Source organism: Agelaius tricolor, unplaced genomic scaffold, assembly GCF_023055355.1.
Source record: "Agelaius tricolor isolate 1412-34295 unplaced genomic scaffold, bAgeTri1.0.p SCAF_17, whole genome shotgun sequence".
Classification (NCBI taxonomy): Eukaryota; Metazoa; Chordata; class Aves; order Passeriformes; family Icteridae; genus Agelaius; species Agelaius tricolor.
Genome location: NW_027269277.1, coordinates 6,928,142 through 6,945,683, shown reverse-complemented (window position 1 = coordinate 6,945,683; position 17,542 = coordinate 6,928,142). Strand labels below are relative to the sequence as shown.

The following is a 17,542-nucleotide window of genomic DNA, read 5'->3' as shown; positions in this document are numbered from 1 at the left end:
ACCTGGCCGTGGGTGTTCCTGGCTGGCATTGGAGCTGCTGCTTTGTGCTGGTCATGGTGCCTGTGCTGGAGTTTTGCCCGCAAATTTCTTGTTCAAACATCAGCTGTACTAAATTTGTACAAACCATTTCTCATGCTGTCCAGATGCCACTGCTTCTAAAAATAGTCCAGTCTAGTCTGTTTTCCCAGATTCTTGCCTTTTATCAGCAATAGTTTTAATAGTCCTTGCAATATTTGTCATTTGTCCATGTCAGGCCAGCAACTCCTGGGAATAGGAGTCAATCCCAGTTGTCCCATACTCCCATTCATGCCCTACACACACAGAAAAAAAAAAAAAAAAAAAAAAAAGACCATGAACAAACTTTTTTCATTGGAAAGCAGAAGTTTTTTATGCACACTCAACTGAAGCTGGATGGCAGAGGGTCAAATCTCAGCTTTCCCTGCAGAGCTCCCCAGCACAAAAAAGCTGCTGTGGGTCCTTCCCTTGGCACTGGTGCAGCACCTGGAGTGGGAGCAGGACATCCCTGAGGATTCCATGGTGAGCTGTGCTGTCTTACCAGGACAAGGAGAGCCATAGGATGGGATGGGAGGATGGGATAGGGTGGGAGGAGATGAGAGAACATGACATGACACGAGATTGAGTGGGCTGGGGGTGAGCTGGGATGGGGATGAGGCTGGGGTAGGAGGGGACACAGTGGGGTGCCAGGCCAGTATCTGGGGACAGTTTTGTCCTGCTGCCCGTTTGGTAGGAAAAGCCGGAGCGGGCTCAGGCGCGGAGCAGGGGCTGTGTGCGGGCAGGGCTGCTCCTGCAGGCTCAGCCGGGGCACTCGGTCCGGTTCGCCGGCTCCCTCCGCAGGAGCTGCTCCCGTACTCTGCCCTTTATTCTGCTTCTTCCCGGCGCGGAACAAACAAGCACGGGAACAATGCTTCCCAGGAACCCCGCACTTCCTGCGGGAGCGCCGGCTCAGCGCTGCGAGCGCCGCAGAATCGCTCTGGGCTCTGCCCGTGGAGAGAGCCCGAGGGGGAGCGGCCGCCATCCTGACATCCTTGGTTAAAAAAAAAATAAATTAAAAAAAAAAAATTGTGACTTATCCTCCATCCCCCAAAAGAGCGTTTGGATTCCCGGTGCGAGGGCAGGAACGCATCGGTGTTTCAGGGAAGGCTCAGAAAGTGCTGATGGAGCATTTGGACTTGGGGACTTGCAGAGTGGAGGGAACACGCGTGGTGAGAGGCTCGTTCCCACAGCTCCTCTAAAAAACTAAACCCCGTGCATTTTGTGCATTTGTGGAATGGGCTGCATATAAATTATCCATAAATAAGCTTAACATTAGTGAGCAGGTGGAACAGGGCAGGGTTCAGGAAATTATACAAAGAGAGTAGACAAAGAGCCAGGCTGAGATTGCTCTTTGTGTTGAGGAGCTGGGCTCACTTCGTGCAGTCACAACGAGTTAGTGCAAGGCACAAAGGCGGCAATTTTGGGTTTGATTAAACTCTCTGACAGCATTCATATGTTAAATGATTATGTGCTGCTATCTGCTGCTACAGCATGCATATCACAGGAGAATCCCAAACGAATCCGTTGAGGCCGGACTGCAGTGTCACAGGAGATGTAATTAATAAGCCACACAAGAGCAGGGTAAAAAAGCAAATTTGTTGTGGTTCTTAGTCAATGACCAGGCACATCAAGTCAGGAAGAAATTACTAAAATGGAGCAACACAGATGTACATTCTGGCATTTGAAATTCTAACCCAGATGCAAATGTTGTAGTCAGGATCCTGTCTCCCACCTTCAAAACTTCAGACACACAAGAACCACGTGGCATCCCCGGTGCCAGCCGGAGCCTGCGGGGGCAGGCCAGGGCTGTTCAAAGGCATTCCCAGCATAACCATTATCCCGCCCTTATGCTTGCTGTCCATTCAGCCTTTTGTGAGGTGCCACGGGGAATTGAGTGACATTTGAAACAGGAGCAAGGATTAGACATATCCCCCTCCCCTGTGGGTCACACAATGTCTGGCAGAGGAGCCCCCAAAGATGCTGCCAGACAGAGCTGCTGCACACCTGGATCACCTCCAGCAGGAGGGGAGGGCACCCACATGTGCTGCCTTCAGCCCCTGCCTCCACCCACCAGGGAGAAGATGTCTCTGGAACCCTCGATGGTGGGCAGCAGGAGGGGAGTGGGCAGGTGATGGGCTGCAGAGCCCCAGGTGTCCCTGTCCCTGCCATGGCCCATCCTCACTGGCATTGGCACAGATGTGGGAGCCATCTCATTTACATTGGCACAGCCACAGCACGTGAAACAGCCACATCCATGCAGGCTGGGGATGCCCAAATCTCTAGAGGGCAGCCAAAATTGGGTTATGGGGGCTGTGGAGGAATTGCCCCAGCTCCCAGGGACACAGAAATTCATGCACCAGTCTTGTTCTGCTGGTTGGCAGCTACCAGGTTTAGGTTGTTTGTGGAGGGATTCACCCAGGGCTGGCTTAGAACCATCTGTGTCCTGATCCCCAGCAAGGTGCACAGGGTCCTGCAATGTCACCCTGCCACCACTCCTGCCCCCCAGGATAGAATCACAGAGAGGTTTAGGATGGAAAAGCCCTCTAAAATTATCCAGTCCAACCATTAACCCAGCACCACTGTGTTCACTGCTAAACCACGTCCCCAGGTGCCACATCCACACACCTTTTGAATGTTCAGGACAAACACTCCCCCAAAATCTTTTCATTCCCATTCCACTATTGCCAACTTTCTTCTTGTAAAGCATTTTCACCTCCCCTCAAAGGAGCAAAATGGAAATGAAGAGTGCATAAAGATTTTTATCTGGAGCCAGAGGGCTTTGGGAGCGTGTCTGCCTGCCTGGTGGCAGGGAGGGCAGGCTCCATGGGGAGGGCAGGCTCTGTGGGGAGGACAGGCTCTGTGGGAAGGGCTGGTTCCTTGGGGAGGGCTGGCTCCATGGGGAAGGCTGGCTCCATGGGACCCCCAGCTCTGCAGGGAGCCCTGTCCAACTGCAGAGCTCGGCACAGGGCTGGCCAGTGCAGCAGATTGCAGTGCAAGGTTTTATTGCCCAGTCAGCTCACTGGTATCAGTCAGCTATTTGGCTGAAGGGGAGGCGTCCATTCAAAGCCAGTTTACAGCAGAGGCTTTATTTTTATTTTTAAAGCATCTGGAAATTAAAAATCCCCTTTGGCACTCATCCACTTTGGAGAGAGAGCCAGGCCTGTTGTCTGGCCAAGCAGCCCTGCTCTGGCTGAGCTGGGTGGATCCAGGGCTGGGACATTTTTCTATCTGGAGCAGGAGTGGGGTGTTGGCTTTCTTCCAGCAGCCCCACGAACTCCCCACGCCGAGTGCTGGTTTGGTGCTCACACCATGTGTGTCCCACAGTGGGATGTCACCCAGAGGCATTCAGGGTGTGCTGTGCCCTTCCCCAGCCCAGGGACACCTTTAGGAGGTGACTTGGCCAGGACAAGAGTGATGGGATGGGTGGTGTGTGTAGGGTTCGCCTCAGGTGAAGGGCAGCCATGCAAAACATGGGTTGTTTATTTCCATTGTGGGATGGCTGCAGGTCTGACAGGTGACTCTGCCCAGAACTGGCTCAACCTGGTGCCACAGGTGTGCTGAGTTTATAGCAGAGCCCTGGCAAGTTCTCCGTGAGCAGAGTACGCCCCCCAAATCCACAACATTTTATTGAATTTTTCCTTGGCAGGCTGGCAAACCCAAGGCAGGGTTATCCCTTGGGTCAAGGGATGTTTTGGAGAATAAAAACCAAGGCAAGTAAATCCAATGCCTGCATGCAGTTATAGTTACACAGACCTGGTTTGCATCCTGCAGGCAAACAGCAGGCACTGGAAATGTCCAGCCTGCTCTGGCAGCTGGCACCTCTGGCTGCCCAGCCCCTGTGTCCCTTCACCACTCCTCAGCAGGAAGGCAGGTTAGTCTGGAACAAGGCAGAGAACAGAGTGATGACATGGATTTGTCCATTCTGTGTCACAGAAAATTGAGAAGCCCCTGTCCAGCAGCTTGGGATTGCCACTGTGGAGACTGAACCTGCTGAGTGCATCAGCTGCAAGCCAGAGCAGCTTCTTTTATCCAAAAAGTGAGTGAGGTGAGGTGAGCAAAATGGTGTGTTCAGCAAAGAGCTGAGGGTCTCCAGACTCAGCTTTCACCTCCATCCCAGGAGGGCCTGGGCTGCCCTCCTGCCCTTGAGGTGGGAGCTCCACAGCCTGGGGCAGCTGCAGCCAGAGAGGTGTTCCCTGCCTGATCCACACCTGGAGGGAAATGAGGATTATTGCTTGTGAGTGTCCTTTCTGGCAGGAGAAGAAGGGAATACCCATCAGGCTGGGAGAGGGGATCAAACAGGCAGAGAACCAAAGAACCTCTCAGCCTTCCCAAGCTGCCCTGTCCCCCTGGCTCCTTGTTCCAGGCACAGCCCCCATCCCTGCTCCATCCCTCAGCACTGCAGTGCCTGGGCTGCCCCTGGTCCCTCCCCAGGTCCTGCTGCACAGCGGATGAGGAAGATCAATTCCACCAGTGGCACGGGCCAGTGAGGGCCAGGCACCAGGAGACACGAGCAGAGACTCTTCTCTAATCTTAGCTAAGCCCTTGCAAAGCCCTGCTGCATAGACACAAACTAGACTTCTTCAGAGCCTCATAAAACTGAAAAAACTGTGGCCAGACCCTTATGGCAATGGCAACACGCCCTCTTTAGCACAAAGCCTATCTTCCCACATTGGATTGCAAGTCCCCCTTTCAAAGTATGGAAGCATTAGGTCTTTGCAAAGAAAGGATTTCCTGAATTATTCTAATACTGAAAAAAAAAAATGTATTCTTTCCTGGCTCTTGCAGGCCATTGAAGTACTTGGCTGAATTTTTTTTTCCTTAAAAAAACCCCAAAAGTCAGGGTCATGATATAAGAACAGGATCTTGTACTTAAAAGGGACATGAACCTCCAGAGCAGGCTGTGCTACCAACTCTGCCTCTAATAATAGCTGCCAACTTTGTGAGCATTGTACATTGTTTAAAGAATCTAATCAAGTTATATATTCCTTTTGAAGTCAGACAACTTTGATTTAACAATGGCTTCAGAGCTTTGAAAAACCCAATCTTTTCTAGTTTGTCTTTCACGATAGTTCCTTACCTGTCTCCCATTGCTGAATAAATCATTATAAACATAAACCAGATGCCTAATGCTAACAATAACTTTAGAGAGCCCTGCTTTCCCCAAGATGTATGGGCAATGACTAACACACTTTTAGCCTCCAGACTTAATTTAAAGCATTCTGGAATTGTGCACTGGTGAGATGAAGGCTGCCCAAGACAATAACTTTTACATTAAATGTAATCTCTCTCTTTAGCAGCAACAAAGTCAAGGCTGTTCTCCTTCAGCCCTGGTGTCTCAGCTGGCCATGGGCTCTCTGTGAGCCTGGAGGCACTGGAAAAGGAAGACCAGGTTAAAGAAAATGAAGTGTGTGTGTTTGAATGCATGGGAGCAGCAGGTTATGTGAGCATGCAGCTGCCAGGCACTGCTCCTCACAGTAAAGCCAGTGCTGTTTTCAGCAGAGGTGTGACAGGGACAGTGCTGAGTCTCAGGTGTGACAGGGACAGTGCTGAGTGTCCTGGTGTGACAGGGACAGCGCTGAGTCTCACATGTAACAGGGACAGTGCTGAGTCTCAGGTGTGACAGGGACAGTGCTGAGTGTCCTGGTGTGACAGGGACAGTGCTGAGTCTCAGGTGTGACAGGGACAGTGCTGAGTGTCCTGGTGTGACAGGGACAGTGCTGAGTGTCCTGGTGTGACAGGGACAGTGCTGAGTCTCACATGTGACAGGGACAGTGCTGAGTCTCAGGTGTGACAGGGACAGTGCTGAGTGTCCTGGTGTGACAGGGACAGTGCTGAGTCTCAGGTGTGACAGGGACAGTGCTGAGTGTCCTGGTGTGACAGGGACAGTGCTGAGTGTCCTGGTGTGACAGGGACAGTGCTGAGTCTCACATGTGACAGGGACAGTGCTGAGTCTCAGGTGTGACAGGGACAGTGCTGAGTGTCCTGGTGTGACAGGGACAGTGCTGAGTCTCACATGTGACAGGGACAGTGCTGAGTGTCCTGGTGTGACAGGGACAGTGCTGAGTCTCACATGTGACAGGGACAGTGCTGAGTGTCCTGGTGTGACAGGGACAGTGCTGAGTCTCAGGTGTGACAGGGACAGTGCTGAGTGTCCTGGTGTGACAGGGACAGTGCTGAGTCTCCAGCCACGCCATCTCCCTCTGGCAGAGCAGCAAACACTCGAGCTGCCCTCAGCCTCTGTCAGCAGCTGAGCTGCAGCACTTTGAGAGCTGGAACTCACCTTTCCTGAAGACAGATCAGGGCTGTGTGGAGCAGTCAGGGGCTGTGATGGTGGAAGAGGAGCGCTCCTGACCCAGAGACCTCGGCCTGCAGAGCTAACAGCTGCTCCAGAGCTGCTCCACAGGGAATATATTGCTTAACAGAGGAACACATTTAAATGCATTACTAGCACAGCTAAATTAGTGTCTGGAGATTGAGCTCTGGCAAAGAAACAAAGTTTTGAAAGCTTCCTTCAGTATTCTTTCACTTTCCTATGTCTGTGCACACTAAGCCTGCAATTGGGTTAATCCTGCAGTTTTATTTTCATGATTTTGTCAGCCCTGTTCTACAAGGTTTACTGTCTTCCTTGGTTTGGTTATTTGAAGCCATAACCAAAAAGTAGAGAGAAGAAGAAAGGATGGGAGGAAATGAATATTAGATAAACTCTTCCACATTGAGGTGCTTTGCCCGTGTGACGTTGCTGGCACAGCGTGGCACAGGGGGAAGCTCAGTACAGAATTTCCTGACACAGACTGAACTAAAAGGAGCCATTGCTAAAAATATACCAAAAAGGAGGCTCATGGGGAGCTTGATGGGGATTATTTCTCCTCCCTGAACTTCACAGCAATACCCCTGGTTTTTTGAGGGACTTTTGTGACAGTCTCCCAAGCAACCCGGTCACACCGAAGTTCAAGGATATGTTTGAAACCCTTGTAAAGATACCCCATGAAAAAGAAATGCACCCCAAAACAACCAGAGGGAGTTTTTCCAGAAGGTCACCCTTTTCATGAAATTTGTGTTACCTTTGCATCACAGCTTAGCCTTTCCTAATTCCCAGCTGCTTGGTAAAGCTTCAGCCCAGGACTGGCTTTTTCCATTCTAATTTTCAAGTGAAGCCTCACCAAATTATTTGATATGGAGGGCAAGGTAAAGCACAGAGTGGCTTGAGGGGAGGAAAGACTCCAGACCCAGCATCTCCCAGGAAACTTTTGCCACCTGTTTCATTTTTGTGCTCAACAACAGGAGAGCTCCTTGCCAAACCAGACCCCACCAGCTCTCCAGCCACACTTGCAGCACCACCAAATCCATCTCCAGAGGAGGCACTAGGGCACTGGAATATAAAATACTGTAATTTATGTACTTTAAGCCATATTTTTGATTATGGTGGATAGCAAGAGAACCCTGCAAATCATCTTTTACAGAAAACATTAATTCTAGATGATGTTTTTCCCTTATAAAGAATGATTTACCTGTCTCTGTGGGGTTGTACTTTTTGTACAACAGAGCACATGTCTGTTCTGGTTCCATACATATGAGGTACAGATCCCAGGCAAGCAGCTGTCCTGGGGTATTGTGGGGTTTCCATGACAAATGGGAATGCTTTACAGGCAGCTTTCATTTTTTCCTCTGCAAGCCTCAGTACACTGGCAGTTGTCAGAGTCCTGTGAACTTTCATATCTATTATGCCTTCACCACTACAAATGCTTCCAAATTAACAACCAGCCACATTTCCTCTCTATGAGCAAGCAGGAAAATGAAGAGAAAAAACAGAAATTATTACATTACAGAATACCTTCTCCTCAGACCCACCTAGCAATCACTTTGTAAAGTGATCTGAAAGGTTATTTACATTGGGATACATCTAAGGGGATGAATAAGAGCAAACACTCCAAAAAGGGATCACAGCTGTTTCCTTTCCTATCCTTGCCTGTCTCTGCTCCCAAACAATCGCCCTCATGCTGGCGTCAGGCAGAATCCTCACAAAATAGTAAGAAATATGCATTTTAAGTAATCTCATAAATACATTTTTATTTCAATTTTTAGCTTGTTGCTCTTTCCAATTCCTGTTTACCTTTGAAAAGGGGTATCTTAAATTTGTGCATGGACAAGGGCAGGTGTTGCCTTGGGAAGGCTGACCTAGAACAGAGGCTGGACAGAGTTAAAGAATAAAGTAGGGATTTATTAAAAGGCTTCCATGGATACACCTTGGGCAGTGCAAAAGCCCAGCCAAGGCTCTACCCAAGATGAGCCAAAATGGTCACAAAATGCACAACCACTCACAGGGTCTCTCCCTTTTATAAGTTGTGCTCCATTTGCATCTTGGAGTTAATTGTTCAATTCCAGCTTTAGCCCATGCAGTCCCATCCTGCTTGTTTTTCTCTCTTCAGTCCATGTTGTTTGTGCTCTTGAGCCTGAGATTTGGATCATTTGTCCTTGGTCCCCAGCTAGAGAAGGAATTGTTCTGTCTCCGTGCTCTGTGAACAGAGCTCACCATCCCCTAATGTGAATCTCAGAACTACACTCTAAAGCAGCACAGAATCTGAAAAATATAGAAGCTAAAACCTGAGGCATCACAGACACATGGAGAGCAATCCCTTCTGTAGGAGCAGATCCACTGCTGCACTGGCAGTGACAGGAGGAATAGAAAACCAGGAGGAACAGAATAAAAAGCAAGACAGCACTGGAAGAGGAAAGTTTTCTAGCAGAGCTGTCCCACCATTGCTGACACAGGCACATGTGGTGGGATGCACAGCAAAAGGCAGGAATGCTGGAATCACAGCCCAACACCTTTTCTGAGTATGACATTGGGGTCCCAGGTGTCCTTTTGGTGCATCTGGCACAGAGATCTTACATCTAAAAAAAATGAGAGACATTAAAAAATTAAGGAAATTCACTCTTTCACAGTCTTTTTTCACAACTTTGAAATCTTCCTGTTAATTTCTCCATCTTTTGACAGTGCCTTTTCAAACCATGATCAACAGCCCCATCTGCTTGGCAATGAGAAGTGGAGTCTCAGTCTTTGATGAGGACTTGCAGGGCTCCAAGACCCTCCATGGTCACTGGTGGGAGATCACATTCAGGCAACCCCAGGGATCCTCCTGGTCTGGCAGCCTATGGATAAAATCTGTGTGAGTGACTTAAAAGCCTCAAAAAATTGCCATGGTGAGTAATCCCCTGAGATTTGGTGTTGCCCTCATAAACACAGGCTGTCCTTTTTTATATTTAAACATCAAAGGATGCCATTTGCTTTTAAAGTGATGTTTGGTGTTAATATTCTGCTCCTACAGGCCAGTTGGACCATGGGGAGGATGCACTCATCTCAAAATAAAGGTCTGCTTTGCTGACTGATAGGCTTGAAAAATTGTGCAACAAATGCTGATGGGCTCATTTATATGGGACACAACTGTCCTGGAAATGTGCACAAATGTTTTATTTCTACCTTCACTGAGGAGAAAACAGAATGTTGTGGTCCTGTACTTTTTATAACTCTTCCCTCACCCTGCTTCAGGGTTAAAATTTTGCTATTGTGGGAACATTTTAGCCCTGAAGAACTGCAGTGGGGGAGCTTTCATCAAGGGGACTCCTTTATGCCACAGGTTCAACCAAAAGGAACTGCCAGGGTGCAGGTTCAGGCCAAATTTTTCTGTCTAAATGGTGATGCAAAAATCAGAAAAGTAGCAAATTTTATTATGCTTTTACTTCTGGGGGAGACTGTGGATCTTCAATGACTTTTGATGTCCTGGGGACAAAGTGTCCAGGCTTTGTTTCTTCTCATCCCTGTGTCTTGCACAGCTCTAAGAGTTGTATGAGAGGAGATCACAGCAGAGAGAAAGGAAGATACAAACCCCTCTTTTCTTAGCCTCTTGGCTAAACTCCAAGTATTTTAAGCATTTCTGGTAGGGGTTGATTCCCCCAGCGAGCCCCAGAGCTCTCATCTCTGAGGGCTGTAAATCAAAGCCTGTTCACAGGAGATCAGCACATGCCAATACTGCTTTAGGCTTTATGGCATGCACACTTCATACATGGATAGCAATGGGCCATCCCTCCCTGCAAGCCCTTTAGTGACCTCAGGGTTGTGCTTTGATTTAGTGGACGGGGAGAAAAGCACAATGGAAGTCATACAAATGAGTACATGCAAAGATCTGCTCATCTTGTGAGATCCCTTGTAAATAATTTAAAAAGATCTTTAACGAGTCTCACTCTAAAGGAAAAAGTTGGTCCACTTTAAACCCTGTTTTTCCAATTTGGATGTTTAAATCAATACTGCAGTCTTTTAAAACAGCCAGATTCTGTAGAAGTTGCCATAGACAGACAGACACAGAGTTCTGGTTGCCAAGTGTAAAGGAGAAAAATGTGAGAAACTCTGTAACAGGCAAACATGGGGTAATCTCCCTTCCCCCAGGAGAGCTCATCCAAGCCTTGGAGATAGTTAAAATATTAAAGCTGGAGGTTTTGCCCTTCCCAAAACCACTGTTCACTTGAACTCTGCAGTGATGCTTTTCTCCACAGGAAGACTCAGCAAAGCTTTTGATAATTTTATGGGAACACCTCATTGCATATTTTAAGTATTCCCTTTACCATCTCTCTTCCAGGAGGACACGAACATCTCCAGTAAAGCGCAGCTGGAGACAGCACATCTCAGGGCTCTTGGGTTCCAGCCTGCAGTGGCACAGCTGCTCCAGGGCTCGTGTGAGGAGCGTGGATCCTCCCCAGGAGACACCTGATCCCCAGGGAAGGGAGGGCCGGGCAATTAATCACTGCAAAACCCTCTAACGAGGCTAAAGGAACAGCAATGGCCCACGCTCCAGTAAAACCAAGTGCTTTATGTGACTTGAGATGCAGTTGGAGGAATCTGGCTAATCTTCTGCTCTGCTAGTAAATCATTCATTGAGGCCATCTGTGAAATATGAGAAGAGCAGCTTCAACCCAAGGTTCCTGCTTAGCAAAGCTCTCACTGGCTTGGCCGGAAAGAAGCTTTCCTGATAAAGCTGATAGCTAGTCCAAGCCCTCATGATTTCCAGAGGCAGTAATCCTGCTGGGGAGATTAGAGAAGCAGCCCTTGGAAGCCCTGAAGTGTGGCCGTGCACTACAGCAAAATTAAAGGGAACAAAAAAAGGTAAAATCTGCAGCACTTGCCAGGGCCTGGCCCTGATGTGCCCCTCAATGCTCTCAGGCCCAGTGGCCTCTGCAGACAGGGCTGACCAGCAGCCCCCAGACAAGTCACAACCTCTCTGGGACACACGGCATTTATGGAGCTCTGGAACAGCACCAAGGAAAATACCCAGTGCCTTGATGGCCAAGACTGAACCGGGGTTTTCTTCAAGAAGTGTGGATGCCCATCTGAAAAGTGATATTCAGCTCTCACAGCTGAATGCAGGACCCAAAATTCCCTGCTTCAGAAAAGTCCATGCTTGAATCAAATGAGTACAGCACGAGGTCGTGTATTAATTCATCCAAAACAGCCCTGCCAACTCCCCACACCAGGCTGCTTGTCTGTGTCCTCCACCCAGACTTGACAGATTTTTAAGAAGCAGTCAGTCTTTCTCCACAGGCATAACCACTAATCTGGGGAAAGAAGAAAGTTCTTGGGTAAATATTTCATATGGCAAAATAAACAAAATTTTCATTTACAAGAGAAATGGGCTGAGCACCTAAGCAGAGCATTCAAGGACATGAGTTACAATCCACCTCCTCCGAGAATTAAGACAATACAGTTTTTAAAGGCTTTATTTTTTTATATCTTGTAGCTTCCAAACTCTTAGGATCTGCAATTCCCAGGTGACTCAGTAGCTGGTAGAACAGAGAGTTTCAAAGTGAAAGACGAGATGCACCAATTCCTAGAGCCAAGTGTTTGAAGGGAAGCGAAGCAAAGGCCCAAACAGGAGACAAAATAAGAGCTCAGCAGGGCTGGAGGCAAAAGCTTCCAGTCTCACCTGGTGCTGGACTCTCAGGGAAGGTGAGGTTTGCTCACAAGGAGGCTGAGCACATCCCTCCTTTGAACTGTGTCCAATCCCTGCTGCATGAATCCAGGCGTTTGCATTGTGTTTGGGTGCCTGCAGAACTACAGCCATGGAAGGGAAAATCCACCCCCTCCTGCCCTGTGCTTCAGCTGAGCAAAACCATGCTTGGTTTAGTGCTGAAGTCTTGGTCCAAATTACAGCCCTCCTGGTGACCAGGGAAAGCTGGGCAAGTGACTTTGTCTTGGAGCAGCACGGGGGACAAACAGCAGGAGCTGCAGCTCCCAGAAGACAAAGATCCTCTTTGCCATGTGAACTTTAACCAAAGTTTGGTGTGATAATCCATCTGTTTGTAAGATTTTAACGATTCTTTCTGTTCTTCTTGGCTTCCTGGTGTTTGTTCCACTGACCTTGGGGCCAGTGACTGTCTAGAATACATCAAATTTTCTGCCTTCTCTGTAAAATCTCCTCAGATCTAAGTGAAACAGCATCTCACTGACCATTACCCCAGCAAGCTTATTAGTGATGCATTTTCTGCTGTGGAGAGAAACAGGTCAAGACAAGTAAGACTGAAAGTTGTTTTATTTTGGTTTTAAAAGTGAGGGGTTCTTCCTTGCCACTTCCCAAGTATCTAACTGCTGAAGAAAGTATTTCACCCAGTGCATCAGCTGAGGCACTAAGGAAGCACTTCCTCTAGTCTTAATTAAGTGTAATAAGCACTGTAAATGCCCCTTCCTGTAGCGCTGTTTCTGTTCTTAGCACATTCTGTACCATCCCTGGGAGTCAGGGCTGTGGGGACACAAACTGGGGCTTGGATCCCTGAAAACAGAGAAAGTCTGGAAGGAGCAGCAGCAGGGAGAGCAGCTGGCATCCCCAGGCCAGAGGTGAAGGAAGAGAGGAGGAAGGTGAAAACCAAAGGGTAACAGAGAAGTGCTCAACCTCAGCAAGACCAAGGACAAACCCTGGCTGTGGCACTGGACAGTGCCTGAGCAAAGCTGTTGAGGAGATGTGTCCCAGCACACCAGAGCTCGTGCAGGAAGGGAATCTCAGTGTCAGCTTGGCTCTGGGATTTTCTGTTTGTCAGCCAGGACTTGTGTTGTTCAGCAGAAAGCTGCCCTGGCCTCCCTGGCACAGCAAGATTGGTGCATCCTCCACCTTCCAAATCACACAATGCAGGCTGCAGAAGCATCTGTTATAAATCCTCTTCTCTGGGCAAGGGCAGGAAGCACAACTTTCACAAGACTCTCTTAAATTGGAGAAAGTCATCCAGGCCTTTTCTTTGGAAGTGCTGCACCCCTCCTGGAGCCCTTTGTGATCTAAGCTGTTTAGAAAGTAAATGAAATGGAGTGAGCCAGAGAGACAGTAATGGTTATTTCTCCAAGAAGGAAAAGCTTAATTTTACCATGGGGATCTTGCCTCTGCCATGACCCCTCCAACAGCTCACAGGAACACAGGAGGAATTAACCAGCAGTGAGGACTGGTTCATCTTGCAAATTTGTAAAGAGTTTCATCTTAGTTCCTAACAGCAATATCCTTGATCCTGAAAAAAAACCCCAACAAACAAACAACCTGCCCACCCCAAACTCAAATAAACAGCACCTAGTACTCAGCTAAATGCACTCAGCTTCTCCATGGCTTGTAGCACCCTCCTTTTCCATCTAACCAAGACAGAATCAGGGCTTGTAACTTCCTTGGAGCTGGGCTGCAGCTGAGATTGTCAGTGCACAAAGAGCAGTGAACATTTCACAGGCAGCAACCCTGGAGGGGCTGGTCCCAGAGAAGATGAGAGGACAGGGAGCAGGATGAGGATTACCAGGCTCAGAACCATTTGTGTTTGCTCAAGGTTGGTATCTGTGCAGCTGACTGGTAAATGAAATCAACAGGATTTTTCCATCTAATCTAAGCAAGCAGTTGGGTTTTTTTCAAGTAATTCTTCTAAGGGATAATAATGTCTTATTATGACTAGAGGGTTTATTACTAGAGTGCTGCACTAAATTCAATAATCTGAACTCACCAATATCATCCCTCTTGTGGGAGCTTCAGCTCTTTGAGAAGGAGTCCCAGAGTTGTGTGATCATCCCTAAAACCTTCTCCCCTAAGTTCCAGCTTTGGAGAACAAGTTGTTCATCATATGCTGAATTCAGCCTTGGAGTAACTCCAGTGAAAACAAAAGGAGTAACAACAGGAATGGATTAGGCCCAATTGCTTTCACATTTCTCCAACTTGAATTTTCAATTCCAGTACTAAAGGAGGAGTAAAAAAACCTGACCCAACTCATGGCACAGAGACAAATACACTCTAAAATGTAAGTCTGCTTTGTGATGTGACCTCGTGCCCTTTGGAAAGTGCCCCAAGGAGGGCTTCCCAAAGCCTACCTAGGGAAAAAACTCTGCTATCATCTGGCAGGAGTGATAGATATTCCTGTTTCTGCCACTGTATTGTACCAATTTTTGCACAGAATGGTCAAACTCTGCAGTTCTAGGCTGCTGCATTTTGACTACTGACCTTACACATGTCTGAAAAAAATCAGTATCTGCCAAACTGAGATATAGAGCCATGAGGATTTAATTTAATTTCATAAAAACATATTGAGGAAGATTAAACAGTGTGTTTTCTGTACCAGCCCCATTTTTCAGAGGGAGCTGTGCTCAGATCAGGGGAGGGCACAGTCTCACCTACAAACTCTCATCTGACAGATCATCACCTTGGCACCTCTTTGGTTAAACAGAAGTCAACAAGAAGAGAGGAAGTGGAATAAGGACAGAGGCAGAGAACCCCAAGCTCCCCTGCTGACTGTGGAGCCTTGCTTGCTTGCAGTGCTTGCTGCACCACTCACTCATCAGCTTTTAAGTTCCTTCTAACTTTGGCCTGCTGTTTCCTGCCAGGGCTGATGAGCCACGAGTGCAGAGTCTCTTCCTCTGGGCCAGTTCCTCAGAGCCACTTCCAGTGGCTGCCACATGAAGTGAGCTGAAGAAAAAAACGTTGCTTTTGTTTTGACTGGAGTTATTCCCAGTGAAATTCCCAGTGTGTTATAAAGGGGGTAACACAATTATCCAGTGATCAAAGAGCTAAACTGCAAGTCAGAAATCCTGGGTTCAATTTCTAACTCACATTCAACCAACACTAACCACATGACCTCTCTGTGTCTCCACACACTCGAGGGTTTCAGTAATAATGATGACACTCAAAGCTACTCCCAAACAAACAAGAAGTTTATGAAACATCACAGAAGCACAAAATACTGAGACCACATTTGACCCACGAGCTTCACTAGGTGAGTGCAGAGCTTCATCCAACTGACAGGCTGGAAGTGGAGGAGTTCAGCTCAGCCGCTATCTAGCTCAGAAATCACTGCACATTGTTTGCAAACTTATCAGGAGTGACTTGAATTGTGAATTAGCTTCAGCAAGGCAGCTGGCAGGCTGCTGAGGCATACAATGCCTGCTGAATCTGCACTTCCTGCTGGAGACGTGCAGAGGAGAAGGCAGACTATGAAAGAGCAGAGAAACCCTCCCAGCTCCAGCCAAACCTACGTGCAGCACAGGCCCAGCAGGGCCAGCCACTGATCCAGGGGCCAATCCAGAATTCCCAGCAGCAGCAGTGCTGACAGCACTCAGCTCAGCTCAGCACTTGCTGTGGAGGGAGCCCAAAGCCCTTTGGGAAGGTCATGAGGCTCCCCCACCTTCCCCCAGCTCTTTTCCAGGCTGGGTAAGGCCACAGAGCTGGAGGGCAGCACTTGGACCATCCCAGCCCACACTGTGACCCTGCAGGCAGCTCTGACACACAGCCCAGAGCTGGTGCTGCCCCCTTTTACACCTTGGTTTTCAGTAAATAACCAAATCTGTGTCCAAAGCAGCAGCAGACAGCGAGTCCTGTTCAGGCCAGCCTTACCTGAGCTCTCACCTGGCCAGGGCAGCAGAGCAGCTCCATGGCTGATGCTGCCATGCAGGCAGACATTCCCTGGGTGCTGCGGGCACAGAGCTGAAGCTGCTGTACCTTCTCCAGCATCCAGGTCTGTGTGTGCCCACTCAGAGAAACAACAGGAAGATGTGCAGTCTGATGGGAACGCTGCAGCATCAGCACTTGGGAAAACCCCAGCTTGTACACTGCAATGCCCCAGACCCAACCAAAGTGTGCCACAGCAGGGAAAAGAGCCAATGTGCAATGCACTGCTAGGAAAGCTCTCTTACTGTGAGCAGGGCCACTCACTCATTTCAGGCTCTCAAGTAAATTTGATCCCAGTCCCCTCTAGCACAGGACTGAGTTATCCTTACAGCCACAGAGAACTTCTTTTAAAATCAGTTTTAAGGTTATTAGCATGAAGTCCAAACCCTCACTCTGGGAAGTTGGTGTTGACTCTGAAAGAAGAGGTTACCTTGTAAGTGAAAAGGAAAAAAACCTCGCAAGTTTCTAGCACAGAAGCTGCAGGGTCAGTGCAGATCAGAGCACTCCCGGCAGCACCACCGCTGCTCTCCGAACAGCTCCCTGCTCTTTGCAAGCCGCCAGACGCCATCCCGTGGCCATCCCCATCCCCACAAAGCTCCCAGCCCGCTCAGGGAAGCGCTGTTTGCTCGCTCCGGGTCCTCCGTGCTCCATGTTCTGTGCTGCTGATGTAAAGCAAGGCTGAAAAATTCTGCTACTTCCCCAAAACGCGCCCAGGGAGGCGCAGGCTGCAGGATGTGCCGGGGCAGGTTGCTGCCTGCATCCAGCTGTGCCGTGACCTCTCTCCCTCAGTGTGAGCCTTCTGCTGGCTACACGGACAGCCCCAGCCCTGCAGGAGAACCAGGGACTCTCCACAGCGAGTGTGTGCCCCAGCCTCTGCCAGCCGTGGCCATCCCGCAGGGTGACACTGCTCCCCTGCCCACTCACGGTGCTGTATTGTGGGGGTCCCAGCTGCGGGTGTCCCCGGGTCTGCGTTGAAGGCACCTGAGATGGTAGCTCATGTTCAGACTCAGGTGTTTGCTATTTCTTACCAGTAAAACAGTCTCACTACTATGAGTTGGGCAGTTTTTCATTAGAAGGCACAAAATGGCCAACAGTCTCTTGTTACAAGGTCTTTTAAGACTCAACTGTCCAATAAGAGGTGACACCCAGTATTTTCCCTTTTAACCCAATAACTGATCCCACAGAGCTGCAAGGGGGACTCCTCTGCCAAATTACAAAATGCCACCCAAACCCAAGAAGAAGAAGGAAGAAGAAGCATGAAGAAGAAACCCAGGATAACACCCTGTGCCCTCCAGTTGCTTCCATCCACAACATACTAAAAATCCCAAACCCTAAATTTCTCACCAAGTGATACACCTACACTACTGTATAATCTATTTTACACTTTTGTGGATTCCAGTCTATCTTGAAGTCTGGGAAACTTTCTACTGAAAGTAGACCTGACCCTATGAATGAGGGTCAAAGTCAGTGCTCCCCTGGGGGTCAGGGCACCCCAGAGCAGACCGAGAAATATTCCCAATGTGCTCTGGGTTTCCACATTTTATCTA

General features: G+C 48.6%; 1 long non-coding RNA gene across 2 annotated transcripts; it reads left to right on the top strand.

Annotated features, from left to right (window-relative positions):
* The first annotated feature begins 389 nt into the window (after positions 1-389).
* Positions 390-16,667, top strand: LOC139597230 (uncharacterized). 2 transcript variants are annotated; one of them, XR_011681548.1, is made up of 4 exons: positions 390-537; positions 3,988-4,090; positions 9,050-9,255; positions 10,686-16,667. It is a non-coding gene; the product is annotated as an uncharacterized lncRNA (long non-coding RNA). The 2 variants fall into 2 exon arrangements; XR_011681549.1 differs by lacking the exon at positions 3,988-4,090.
* Positions 16,668-17,542: the final 875 nt, after the last annotated feature.